The following is a 13,349-nucleotide window of genomic DNA, read 5'->3' on the forward strand; positions in this document are numbered from 1 at the left end:
TCCATCCATGGGATTTTCCAGGCAAGAGTGCTGGAGTGGATTGCCATTTCCTTCTCCAGGGGATCTTCCCAACCCAGGAATCGAACCCAGGTCTCCCGCATTGAAGGCAGATGCTTTACTGTCTGAGCCACCAGGGAAGCCACTATCTTGGGAAGTAAGATTTCAACATATAGATTTTGGGGGAATGCAGACATTCTATTTATGACACTTACACAATTTCCATATTGCCAATAAAGTGCCATGTCTAAATCCAAATTAAATCACATCATTGTCTTACTTTAAAAATTTCAGACTTCTCATTAACTGGCAGAGAACTTTTCTTCATGTTTTCTCTCCATAATCTACTCCACATACTCCACTTTCCATCCACATCTCTTCTTTTATTATTAAGTTAATTTTTATTGGAGTATAGTTGCTTTACAATGTTATATCCGCTTCTGCTGTATAACAAAGTGAATCAGTTATCCCCTCTATTTTAGAATTCCTTTCCATTTCAGTCACCACAGTGTATTGAGTAGAGTTCCCTGTGCTATACAGTACTGTCTCAGAAAGAGCATTTTAGATCTGATTGTCCAAACTGAGGAATATAATTTCTAATTTACATTTAGCAGCAAGCTTTTGGAGGATTTGTGCAGGAAAATAACACCATCAGGAAGAAACTTTCAGCTACTTTCTAGAGGAGAAACTGGAAGAAAGAGAGATTGGTGACAAGGAGAGAAGTTAGGAGAGTGGTGAACACCTCTGCTTACAGTAATGGCAGGCTTAGTAATTTGGACTAACTATCCCAATGAAGACAACTAAAAATTACTGGATGAAATGTATAAAGAAAGTATCTTTGTTAAGCACTAAGAAACTATGAGACTAAAGTCTTCAAGAAGACAAGAACCCAAATAGGAAAGCCCAGCACTCAGAGCCAGTTTTTCCTGAGGGCATTAGCTGAATCTAGAAGAAAGAATTATGGAACTGATCTGTGGTTTTGGTGGCCTGATGGGAAAAGAAAATGAAAGTCAAATCCCACAGCTCCAATGAGTAGGTCTGATGAGCTCTGCCACCACTTTAAGCTGATGATTAGCAACTTTTATTCCACTTGCAATCTAAGTTGCCTTTTGCCAAAAAACACAACATGTTCATGGATCCCAAGGATTAGTACACAGACATTAATTATTGATATTATAGATAGAATAAACATCAATTTTGAGTTGGCTAGAAATGAAAATTATTGCAGCCTATTTAAGCCCTACTCATTCAGAATCTTTTGGAGTAGAGTCCAGGATTCTATATTTTACCAAGATTCTCAAGTCATTTACAATAAGCTTGGGAAATGATGGTTTAGTTTTGTGATCACTGTGGTTTAGTTGCTAAGTTGTGTCTGACTCTTTTGCAACCCCAAGTACTGTAGCCCTCCAGGCTCCTCTGTCCTTGGGATTCTCCAGGCAAGAATATTAGTGTGGGTTGCCATTTCCTTCCCCATGGGATCTTCCAGACCCAGGGAATGAACCCAAATCTCCTGCAATGGCAGGTGGATTTCTTACCTCTAAGCCACCAGGGAAGCCCAATCATTCAGGAGATGCACTTGCTCATTAACAAGTGGCTTTCTTTGTCCAATAAGAATTAACATTCTAAACTAAAGACATTTAATGACAATAGCTTATGCATTTTAGATCTGTGTCCAGCTCTCCTTTCCTCCCTTTTGCATTACTGAAAAATGTTTACTACCAAATTTTTGAGTTAGCTGCTGTTGCTGTAGCCTCTTTTTTGCCCACCTTCTATTCCATGGTTTGCAAACATTTTATTTCTTTCCTTCCTCTCTTCTTACCCATTTCAGGACCACCACTGCTATTCCTACTCTCAAATCAGGACTGCACCTTGCCAGTGGCTTTGGAAAATAAATGGTGTCTGAGATTTTTAATCCAGAGTCTGCTTGTTACTATTACCTGTCTGGATATTGGTTTTGTCATTTCAATCTCTACTGCCAGACAGCTGTTCCGTGGTGCATTTTTATGAATTGTAGCTGGGTATATCAATTTTTTTTTCATGATGGAAATATAAAAAAGATGAAATCATAATTCAAATTCTGTGAAACTTTGTTTTTAAAAAATCTGTTATAAAAATTCTATAATTTGTTTTATAAAGAGTGATATATAACTACATTACATCAAAGATTAGAGTTTTAAATAAAACTGAAGAAATAAGATTGCCTTCCCTAATTTTCCACTTCATCTCATGTTATCAGATATTTACTATCTAATTGATTCCATATTAGGAAGCATTATTTTTCTTTGTCATTCATATAGGTACAGACAGTGATCTGAATCCTTTTTCAAGGTAAATTATTATCTATCTGACATCAGGCAAAATGTTTAGCCACTACAGGAACCTATGAGGCAGAAACCAGGCAATATTTATATGAAGCCCTGCCTATCTCTGAATGATTACTAGATGTCAGGCCAAGTAACATTTGTGAACCTCCCATTGCTGACTGACAAAGAGATCTCCACATTTTCATAAAAGTCCAGAACATCATATTTTGTTTAGCACTCAGTGAAGAAGTATATGTCACAGCCAGTGTGTCTGGACTACCTACTTGCATTGTGAGATAAACTATGTATATTCAATCCATCTACTATTAATTCATCTGCTATTCCTGCAAAAAATTTGAGGCCTGATGTAATAGCTAATAAAAAAAAAATAGAAACATAGTTCAAGGAATATTTCTAGCTTATTTTCCAGAAAAGGAAAAATAATCATGATCTCTAATCAGAGGATTTCTAACCCAGGAACACAGATCATGGAATACCTTACTTAAAAACAAAATAAAAAGGGTGAAATCATTTACCCCATCTAATCTCCACTGGCAAAAAAAAAAAAAAAAGTTATGTTCTTGTCTTGAATTTTCCTGAATCTACATCAAATTTCTTAAATGTCATAGCTCCTATTTTCTGATATGTAATATAGAATTAAGGTTTATTTCATGCAGTTATTTTGAAAAGAAATAATGTAATAAAACCCATAATATATTGGTTGACATATAAGTAACTACTCAATAAATTGTAATCACAATGATGCATCATGTCACTACTATTTTTGCTATTTTATTTTAAATTGCTTTTAATTTCATTTAATTTTTAAAATAAAATTTTATTTAAAGTGTAAAACATAATGATCTACTATATATATACAGAGTGAAAACTTTAGTAAAGCTGACTAGCATACAAAATCCCATGGACAGAGGAGCCTGGTAGGCTGCAGTCCATGGGGTTGCTAAGAGTCTGACACGACTTAGCGACTTCACTTTCACTTTTCACTTTCATGCATTGGAGAAGGAAATGGCAACCCACTCCAGTGTTCTTGCTTGCTGAATCCCAGGGACGGGGGAGCATGGTGGGCTGCCATCTATGGGGTTGCACAGAGTCAGATACGACTGAAGCGACTTAGCAGCAGCAGTAGAGTAGCAGCATACCCTTTCACATGGTTACATACAATTGGCCAATGGGTATGTGAAAGATGCTCAATATCACTAAAGGGAAATATAAATCAAAACCACAGCAAGACATCAAATCATACTTGCCAGAATGGCTATTATCAAAGATAAATTATTAATAATAAAGATGACAAGTATTGTTCAGGATGTAGAGAAAACAGAACACCAATACATTTTTGGTTGGAATGTAACCTGGTACAACTATTATGAAAAGCAGTATGCAGAGCCCTCAAAAAACTAAAAGTTGAACTACCATATGATCCAGCAATCTCTCTTCTGCATATATATATAAATGGAATAAAATCAGTGCTTCAAAGTAATATTTGTTTTTACTGTATTTAAAGTAGAAGTCTATATTTAATTCCATAATTTCTGTCATTTGATCCTCCTTTCTATGGAGATTTAGAAAATGAGATAAAGGAATAATGTGGAGAGATTTACGAGTGGAAGTCATTGATTTTAACAAATTTATTAATTCCTAATATGCCCATTATTCCTTTTCTTTTAATTAAGAACAAGAAAACAAAAGAAAGTTCAAAAAAGAAAAAAACAATGCAATCAGTCTTTTACTTCTGGTTAGACTCTGTAAAGACTTTTCCAGTCCAGGTTCAATGACGATACTGGATGCTTGGGGCTGGTGCACTGGGACGACCCAGAGGGATGGTATGGGGAGGGAGGAGGGAGGTGGGTTCAGGATGGGAAACACATGTATACCTGTGGCGGATTCATTTTGATATTTGGCAAAACTAATACAATTATGTAAAGTTTAAAAATAGAATAAAATTAATTTAAAAAAAAAGACTTTTCAATATTATTTTTTTCTAAGACATTTTTCCCTTTCCATTCCAATCTGATTCCAACCTCCAGAGCCATCCAACAATTTTCATCACTTCATTCTTGTTTGTTGATTCCACCTTTTCTGTCACCAGCCCTATTTTTACCCCAGAAATCAAACTTCTGAAATGTATTTTGAGTGCTACAAAAGACTGCATGAAATTGTTTAAATATGAAGAATAATTATTTTCTCATGCAGATCATTAGTGATTCAAAACATGTGCTTATTTCAAGGAATTCAATGACATATACATTTTTAGAAGGTATTCCTTCTCAGTGAGGAGTGCCTATTTCCTTAAAAACACAAAAGTACTAAGACAACATTGTAAAAGAGACACACTCCAGTATTCTTGCCTGGAGAATCCTCATGGACAGAAGAGCCTGGAAGGCTACAGTCCATGGGGTTGTAAAGAGTTGGATGTGACTGAGTGACTAAGCACAGCACAGAAATCTTATTTGAATAAGTCTATGTTGTTATATCTAACAGATAATCATATATTGGTATTGTATTTTTCGATCTTGTTTAAGGTATTATGTGACAGTAGTTGGGAACTCCATGGAAAACAGATAGTAATATTCAATCTTGAATTACCCATGGCAGGATATCATGAGATAAATATTTAGAAAAAATAAAAAATAGGAAAGCATGTCTTGATGCAAACCAATGTATTATTAAGTTAATTGTTAAATAAAATCATTTTTCAAAGAACATCATCAACATTAATGTTCTTTAAGCTCTTTGCTGTCCAGTCTTTAAAAATTTAAGAGAAAGTTTCACAAATTCAAATAAAAAGAGAAAATTGTTTTTTGTCCATTCTATATTCATTTAAAATAAATGGTTGTTGATATATGTCTGTGTGTGTGTGTGTGTGTGTTTGTGTGTGTGTGTGTGTGTTTGTGCATGTGTGTGTGAGAGAGAGAGAGACAGAGACAGAGAGAGGTAGAAAGAGCTCTATTGCTACTATAATGCATAATCCATGATGCCTGAGAGGATTCGTTCTTGTTCACTATTCAATCTCACAACCAGAAAGAAAACTGGAGTATCTTTAATTAAAAAATTAGGTAATGTTGTTTTTAGTCTTATTTGTAGAAATATATAAGTTATCAGGATTCTAAAGTTAAAAATTATTTTCTGTTTTTGCATCTTGTTTTATGTGCTTGGATGTTCCAGTGTCTCCTAGTTTGTAGTCTACAGGAACTTGAATAGAATTTGTATCCTACTGTTGTGTGAAAAATGCATAAATCTTAATTATGCTGACTTGGTTTACGGTGATTTTAACCTCTACTATATCCTTCTACTTTTCTATGTATTTATTCTACTAATTTTTGAGAGTTTGATATTGAAACTCCAACTAAAAATCGTAATTTATCTACTTAAAAATAATTGCAACATATAGTGGAACTATATGTAACTTTGTTCTGTATTTTCCAAGTCTCCTGTAAATGTATCATATTTTCATAATTTAAAATATTAAAAGAGAAAAGAAAACCTATTTTCTGACTTAGGCAACACTTAGACAACCAAGAACTTGATAACAACATGTCTAAGTTTCTGCTTCTTTCCTCCTTCTTATTCCCTAAAACATATCTGTTCCAATTTCCATTCAATATAAACCAGTATTTCTGTAAGTTATAATAAGACTATTAGTCAACCTATTGTAGCCATGGCACTAATATTTAAGTTTAGCTTGAATCACCATCAATATTCTCCCTTTGAATAGGAGATTTGTTGCTTAAGTTTACACTGATAAAATGATATTTTATAGCCATCATCTGTGAAACATCAATATATTTTCTTATAGGTAAATCTTGTGATTGCATGTTTCTAAATAGTTGGAAAGTAAACTATTAAATTAAAGACCATGACTTCCTTTTTCCAGTGTCAGAATGAACTACTGCATTGCTCATAGCTGGACATTTAAGGAGGACATTCAAAGCAATGCTTTTTTTAGATTTTTGTGAAAATTGATTGATATGTCAGGTTCATGTCATATTTCCATAACACAGTACAGTTGCTGGCACAAATTTTATCTTCCATAAACACTTGATAATTGAATGACTTTAATTATTCTCTCATCAGTGTATCATTTGGCACAACCTCTCAGGGTACTGCCACTGTCATACAAAGGGATGAGGAGCAGCAGGATATGGCTGGGGAAAAGAGCCAAATCCAAAAATCTGTTAGGGTAAGAGAGTTCTGGCAGATTCCATTGGTGGGCATACAAGAAATTAATTATGTAGAACTGAATATGTCTGAAAGTATCAGGAGGGGACTGTCGAGCCAGGCAAGCAAGGAATTCAGTTTAGAAAAGTCAGGGAAGGACAAACAGCTACCACTCTATCTATGCACACCTCTGTTTTAGACTGTGTATTTAGTTTGAGCAATTGTCACTAAGAGGATTTTGACAAGGGAAAAGTAGTCATCAGAAAACTAGAATCAAATGAGGAGTTCATTCAAAAACTATACATTTGGATCTGTCAGATCATACTTTTAGGTCTGTACTTTTATGAAGGAAAAAAATCACAAGTGACTATTTATATCAATACCAGTCCTGTTACAGAAAGTAGTCCAACTGTTTATTGAACTGAAATTTTTAATGAGATTTAATGATATTTTTATGAGTCATCATATTAAAGATTGTAATGATGATGACACTGACAACAATATTCTATTGTAAACAAGTTCATCTTTAAGGGTTTTCTGTATTAACACAGACCAATGAAATAACAATTAAATGCATTTCAGTGAAAGCATTTCCATTACAGGTTGAAATATGTAGTCCATGTTAGTAACATCCAGGATAATCTAGTTTAATTCAAAAATACAGGATGAAAATATATAAAAACAATCTTTTCAAGACATTGGCAGTAAAGCCATGGAGGGCAGTTATCTCTGGGAGATGGAAATCAAGGTGAGCCGTGCAATTGCCCCAGCTTATTACCCAGTGACTGCTTCCAAATCACAACAGATTCCTTAAGTAAAGCAATGTCAGAGAGTGTAGGGAGACAGAGACACTTGAGCTTGCAAGGCAGAGTGCCAGAGAAAAGAGATGCAGCGAAAGAAAAGTTCAAAGATCTATACTGGGTCCCCTTAAGTATTCAACAGTACATGGATCAAAGCAGGTATGTGAGGCAATTATCCTGGTCTGGGTAAAGACCCACCCTTAAGAATTAGAGCAGATTTAGTAAAGGTCAGGATCCATGGCCTGCTGGTCAAGTACCCAGAAAGACCCTGCCTCAATAGAAGTGAATAATTAGCCCTAGACTACTGCCAGTTCTAGTCCCTCCAGACGAACTTTAAAAGTAAGTCTCAAAAGAACCAATTTCCAACTAACTTAACAACCTTTCAGAACAAAGTGCAACAGCATTTAGAAGAGCACAAAAATATCCTGCAACTAACAAGGGGCAAAATTCATAGTAACTGTGGTGTAATCAAAACTTACCAGACAAGCAAATGAGCAGGAAAATATAACCCCTGTGAGGAAAAGGGAAATAAATGGAAACAGATCAAGACTAAAACAGATGTCAAAAATGTTATAACCTTGGTCCACAGATTTAAAAAGTTAAACAAAAGACTGAAAGTGTTCAGTGTAGATATGAGATATATAAAACAAATCAAATTGCTGGAGAAGAAAATTATAATATTTGAGATGAAACATATACTGTTTGAAATTAACAGCAGATTAGGCACTATAGAAGAAAAGATGGATTATTATGAAGATGTAGCAATAGTAACTAATTCAAAACTACTAACAGAAAGGAGAATGGAAAATAATGAACAGAGAATCAGTTAACAATGGGATTTCTTCAAAAGCCCTAACATACATGTATAATTGGAATTCTAAAAGAAGAAGACAGAGTGGGAAACAGGAAAAAATATTTGAGGAAACAATGGTAAAACTAGTCCAAAATTGATCAAAACAATAAACTCACAGATCTAAGACTGGAATGTATCAGGGATATGTTTTTCTTTTTTGGAGTCTGGGGGTAGTAGAAAACAAGAGGGCTTCTGGAATGCTGGTGAAGTTCTATAAGTTGATCTGGGTGCTTATACAGATGCATTCAGTTTGCAAAAAATCATTGGCTAGATACTTCTGTACACTATTCAATAGATATATTTACATTCCAATAAAACATTAACATTGAGAAAATAACAGCACACCTTTCATAAGGGCATTTTTCAGTACTTGTGATGCTTGCATTAAATAGCCTATGCTCCCACAGGCTGTCATAACATGCTCACAATGAGTTTGACAAGATGGAGATCAGAAGGACTATGTCATAATATCTACAAATTTGAATGTTTCCTTTTAAGAACCTGTGCAAAATCTTTCTTCTCTCCATTAAAACTATGTTCATATGCAGGAATAGTGAGTTTTAGTCCATGCTAGAACACCACTGGCATACTGCAGTCCCTGGTAAAGAGTTGGACATGACTGAGTGTCTGAAAAACAACAACAGAACACTGAGGATTGTCTCCATCACAAGGTTAACACATTGTTCAATGTTTCTGTCTCTCAGCCCTATTAAAATAATTGCCCATTTGATATCCCCCAAACCTGACTTCTGTGATGAAGAAGACTGTTTTGAAGCACAGTGCTTTGCAAGTATTTTCATTTGCATAGGTTAACTTTCACTTTGTTCAGTATTTCCTTTACTGTGTAGTAGCCACTTATTTTTGCTTTTTTTGGATTGTGCTTTTTAGTGCCATACCCAAAAAATCTTTGCTAAGATTAATGTTATGAATATTTTGAGTGTTTTCTTGTAGGGGTTGAGTTTCATGTGTTACATTTGAATCTCTACACTTTTTTAGTCTATTTTGTGTATTTTGTATAATATAAGGCATACTTTTATGCCTTTTTTATGGATATACAGTTTTCCCAATGTCATTTGTTGAAGAGACTATCCTTTCCTTATGGTGTAGTATTGGCACACATGTAGATCATCCCATCATTTATATATGGTTTATGTCCAGGCTGTCTATTCTTTTCTTTCAGTCTATATATCTGTCTTTATGTCCCTACTATATTGTGGCTTCCTTGGTAGCTCAGCTGGTAAAGAATCTGCCTGAAATTCAGGAGATCCTGGCTCAATTCCTGGGTCTGGAAGATCCGCTCAAGAGATAGGTTGCTGCTGCTGCTGCTGCTGCTGCTAAGTCGCTTCAGTCATGTCTGACTCTGTGCGACCCCATTGATACCCACTGTATTATTCTTCGGTTCAACTGGTGGCTCAGATGGGAAGGAATCTGCCGGTAATGTGGGAGACCTGGGTTCAATCCCAGGGTTGGGGGGATCCCCTCTCTACCCACTCCAGTATTCTAGCCAGTAGAATTCCATGGACGAAGGAGCCTGGCTGGTTACAGTCCATGGGATTGCAGAGTCATATATGACGGAGCAACTTTCATTATACTGTTTTCATTACTGTAGTTTTGTAATATCTTTTGAAATCAGAAAGTGTGACGATCCAGTTTTGTTCTTTCTCAAGATTGTGTTGGTTATTTGGTGTCCTCTTTGGCTCATATGAATTTCAGGGTTGCTTTTCCTCTTTCTTGAAAAAATATATCATTAGTATTTTAATAGGGATTTGATACAGATGACCCCCAAATAAGATACTATCCAAGAATATATGACACAGTGAATATGCTTGCTTACATGGTAAAGGAATTTTGTTGATGCAATGAATATTACTAATCAGCAAACTTGAAATAAGAAGATTCTGCTGGTAGACTCGGTAAAATCACACAATCCCTTAATAATAGAGGAAGAGCAAGGAGCAAGAGAGATGAGGCAGAAGAGAGTATCTAAATATATAAATTATGAGAATTAAAATGTAATAAAGCTAGAAAATATTTTGGCTTTATTAAAGCTGTTTTACTGTCCCCTAATTAATTATCTGTACAGTCCACAAACCCTAAGTTTCAATGTCCCAATCTTTCAGGTCACAATGGGAAAGAATTGATATTTTTGATGAGCCTCATTTTTATCTGTATGTAGCTGTATTATCCTCAGTTCTATTGCATTGTAAAAATCTTTCTTCTTTTTATGCCATTCAAATCTCTTCACTATTTGTGTATGTTAGTGGAACACTACCATCTTTCCTAAACCACTTCATTTTATTTATTTACTTTAAATAATACTCATTTCATAATTTAAGGTCTTGACTCTCACAAAGGTAAAATTTGTTTTTAATCAACCACTTAGAATTAAAGTCATATGTATATATATATATATATATATATATATACACACTTATATGTCTATATGTATGTATACATACATATATATGAATTTTTTGGTTTCTTAATTATTTTCAGATACCTATAACTAGTATAGAAATGTGTATTTATCATAATTCAGAAAATTGAAATGAAATTAACATAATTCTAATGACCTATAATTATAACAGATATACTATCATATAACTAGATAGCAATAATGGTATAAAATAATTATTTTCAACCTTATTTATTAAAAGCAAAGCCTGCAACTTTTAAACCTATGTTATTTTATTTAAAATATATGAGGCCAATAATATATGACTATGTATAACTACATTTCTCATTTTGTTTTGACATGATATTTTTTACTTTAAGTTCTTAGAAATAGTGGAATATAATAAGGTTTTTTATTTCCCATTGGATGCTTTAAATATTTCCTATATATCTGCTTATATTCAAAACAATCTTTGAGAAATTTATATGCCTTTTTTTTTTTCCTAGAGGCTCAGATGTAAGACATTTTTATCGTTAGTGGTAAATAGATCTGACAACATGTTTAGCCACATTGTCAACAAGATTAATAATATCTGTTAAAGGAAAATTAAAAACATTCTTTTTCATCTAAAAAGAAAAAGTAAATTACTGCAACAAATACACTAATGCTGTTAATCCATTACATTTATAGATTCCATTATGTAAATTCATTAGATTTTTATCCAACATCATTTGTTCAGAATAAAGCAATCTTCCAAGCCATAAATTGAAGCTTGCTAATGGATTCAGATGTTTATATTTTTTAAACACTGGGAGCATAAATGCAAATACTGTTGAACCACAGATGACTCAGATCATTCACCCACAAATGAAGATGAAAATTTATCAAACAATGAAATGATGATCAGGTGTAAATAAACATCAGAATTTTTTTTTTCCAAAGGAACACTACCATCCAGTATAATCTGTACTCAATGCTAATGAGTAAGAAAGTGTTTAATAATAGTTTGCTATGTGTTAGTCACTTCCTGATTCCTAATAGTTCCCTAGCTTTTTATGGATGCTGGTAATTTTGGTTCAAATGAAATATCTCAGGTTGTCTGCTGACTAATTTTTCTCCTTATTTGCTTTTGTTTTCTAGGATTAATACTTAGGATAATTATAAATGTTATAAAACATTAAAAATAAGAGATGAAAGAGAGGGAAAACATTATTTATTTTCATGCTTCAATCAAATTTCATCAGCTCAATGACTTACAACTCCTATTATCCTTGTTAGAATCCTCACCTATCCATTAAATACATAGTATTGTCTCCAAATTCAAGCCTTTAACCTTGGGACCATTTTATTTGTGATGGTAGTGATTTAATGGTCAGTAAGACAGTTTAGTATTCAGAGTTATTGACAATGTTGATAATTAAAAGGAACTCCAAATATGTTGCAGTAAGTGTAAAGTTATAATAAAAGTTGCCTTTTTCTTTTGAAGTTGATTATCTTAAACAAGGAAGGTATATATTATATTAGAACTACATAGACATGCTCAGAATGCATTAGGTACATGCCCAAAGGAGCTCATCTTCCTTTTAATTAGGTGACAAAACAAAACAGATGCTATTATTTTATTTAAAAAAATAAATCTCAATGCTTTATAGAACTTTCAAATATTATGTAAGTTAGCAACAGGTCAGAAGCTAAATACACATATAAATTGACCTTTAGTTTTCTAATTTTGTTAAAAAGGTACTTTAACTAAATAGGGATAGAAAAGTAAATATAACTTAAAGGAATATGTTAATGAATAAATATCTAGAGATACACCTATGTTAAATAAATCGAAGCAAATATATGTAGATTTAATTCAGTTCATTAAAATTATAAACCTATTCTTAAAAAGATGCTGTCCTTCTGTCCGCATATGGACACTGTAAAATAAAACAACATAAATAAAAGAAAAAAAAAAAGAAGTAAAAGGATCACTGCATCAGTTCTAAAAATTATGGAAGGATAATGCTTTGCAAGGGGATTCCCTGGTAGTTCAGTGGTAAAGAATCTGCCTGCCAATGCAGGAGACACGGATTCAATTCCTGGGTCACAAATATCCCCTGAAGAAGGAAATGGCAAGTCCCTCCAGTATTCTTGCCTGGGAAATCCCATGAACAGAGGGACCTTCAGGGCGACAGTCCATGGTCTCACAAAGAGTTGGACATGACTTAGCAACAAAACAACAACAATGTTTACAAACACAAAGTTTCTGCTAAGCTAGCTTTCCAGGTGGCATCAGTGGTAAAGAATCCACCTGTTAATACAGGAGACGTAAGAGACACGGGTTTGATCCCTGGGTCTGGAAGGTCCTCTGGTGAAGAAAATGGCAACTCTAGTATTCTTACCTGGAGAATCCCATGGATAGAGGAGGCTGGAGGGCTTTAGCCCATGGGATAGCAAAGAGTGAGATACAACTGAAGTGACTTAGCACACACATACCATAAATAGGATGTATTTCAATCTATAAGGAAATCCTGAGGTTCAGTTCACAAGTTCTCTTTTCTACAACTCTTCTAACAAGCTGATTGTCCAGTGATTCCATTTTTGAGGACTTCAGTGTAGTCGCAAATCTGTACCTTTCCAAGTAGTAATGGACTTCCCTGGTGGCTTAGATGGTAAAGCGTCTGCCTACAATGCAGGAGGCCCAGGTTCAAACCCTGGGTCAGGAAGATCCTCTGGAGAAGGAAATGGCAACCCATTCCAGTATTCTTGCCTGGAAAACCCCATGGACAGAGGAGCCTGGTAGGCTACAGTCCACTGGGTCACAAAGAGTCGAACAC

The 13,349-nt window shown here is 34.3% G+C and overlaps 1 long non-coding RNA gene and 1 other non-coding gene across 2 annotated transcripts in view; one reads left to right on the forward strand and one right to left on the reverse strand.

Annotated features, from left to right (window-relative positions):
• Positions 1-13,349, reverse strand: part of LOC113879175 — a 170,507-nt gene that overhangs the window by 43,027 nt on the left and 114,131 nt on the right. The gene's annotated exons all lie outside the window — the stretch shown is intronic.
• On the forward strand, positions 13,167-13,239 carry TRNAC-ACA. Its single transcript has one exon. It is a non-coding gene; the product is annotated as a tRNA-Cys (tRNA).

This window comes from Bos indicus x Bos taurus, chromosome 20, assembly GCF_003369695.1.
Source record: "Bos indicus x Bos taurus breed Angus x Brahman F1 hybrid chromosome 20, Bos_hybrid_MaternalHap_v2.0, whole genome shotgun sequence".
Classification (NCBI taxonomy): domain Eukaryota; kingdom Metazoa; phylum Chordata; class Mammalia; order Artiodactyla; family Bovidae; genus Bos; species Bos indicus x Bos taurus.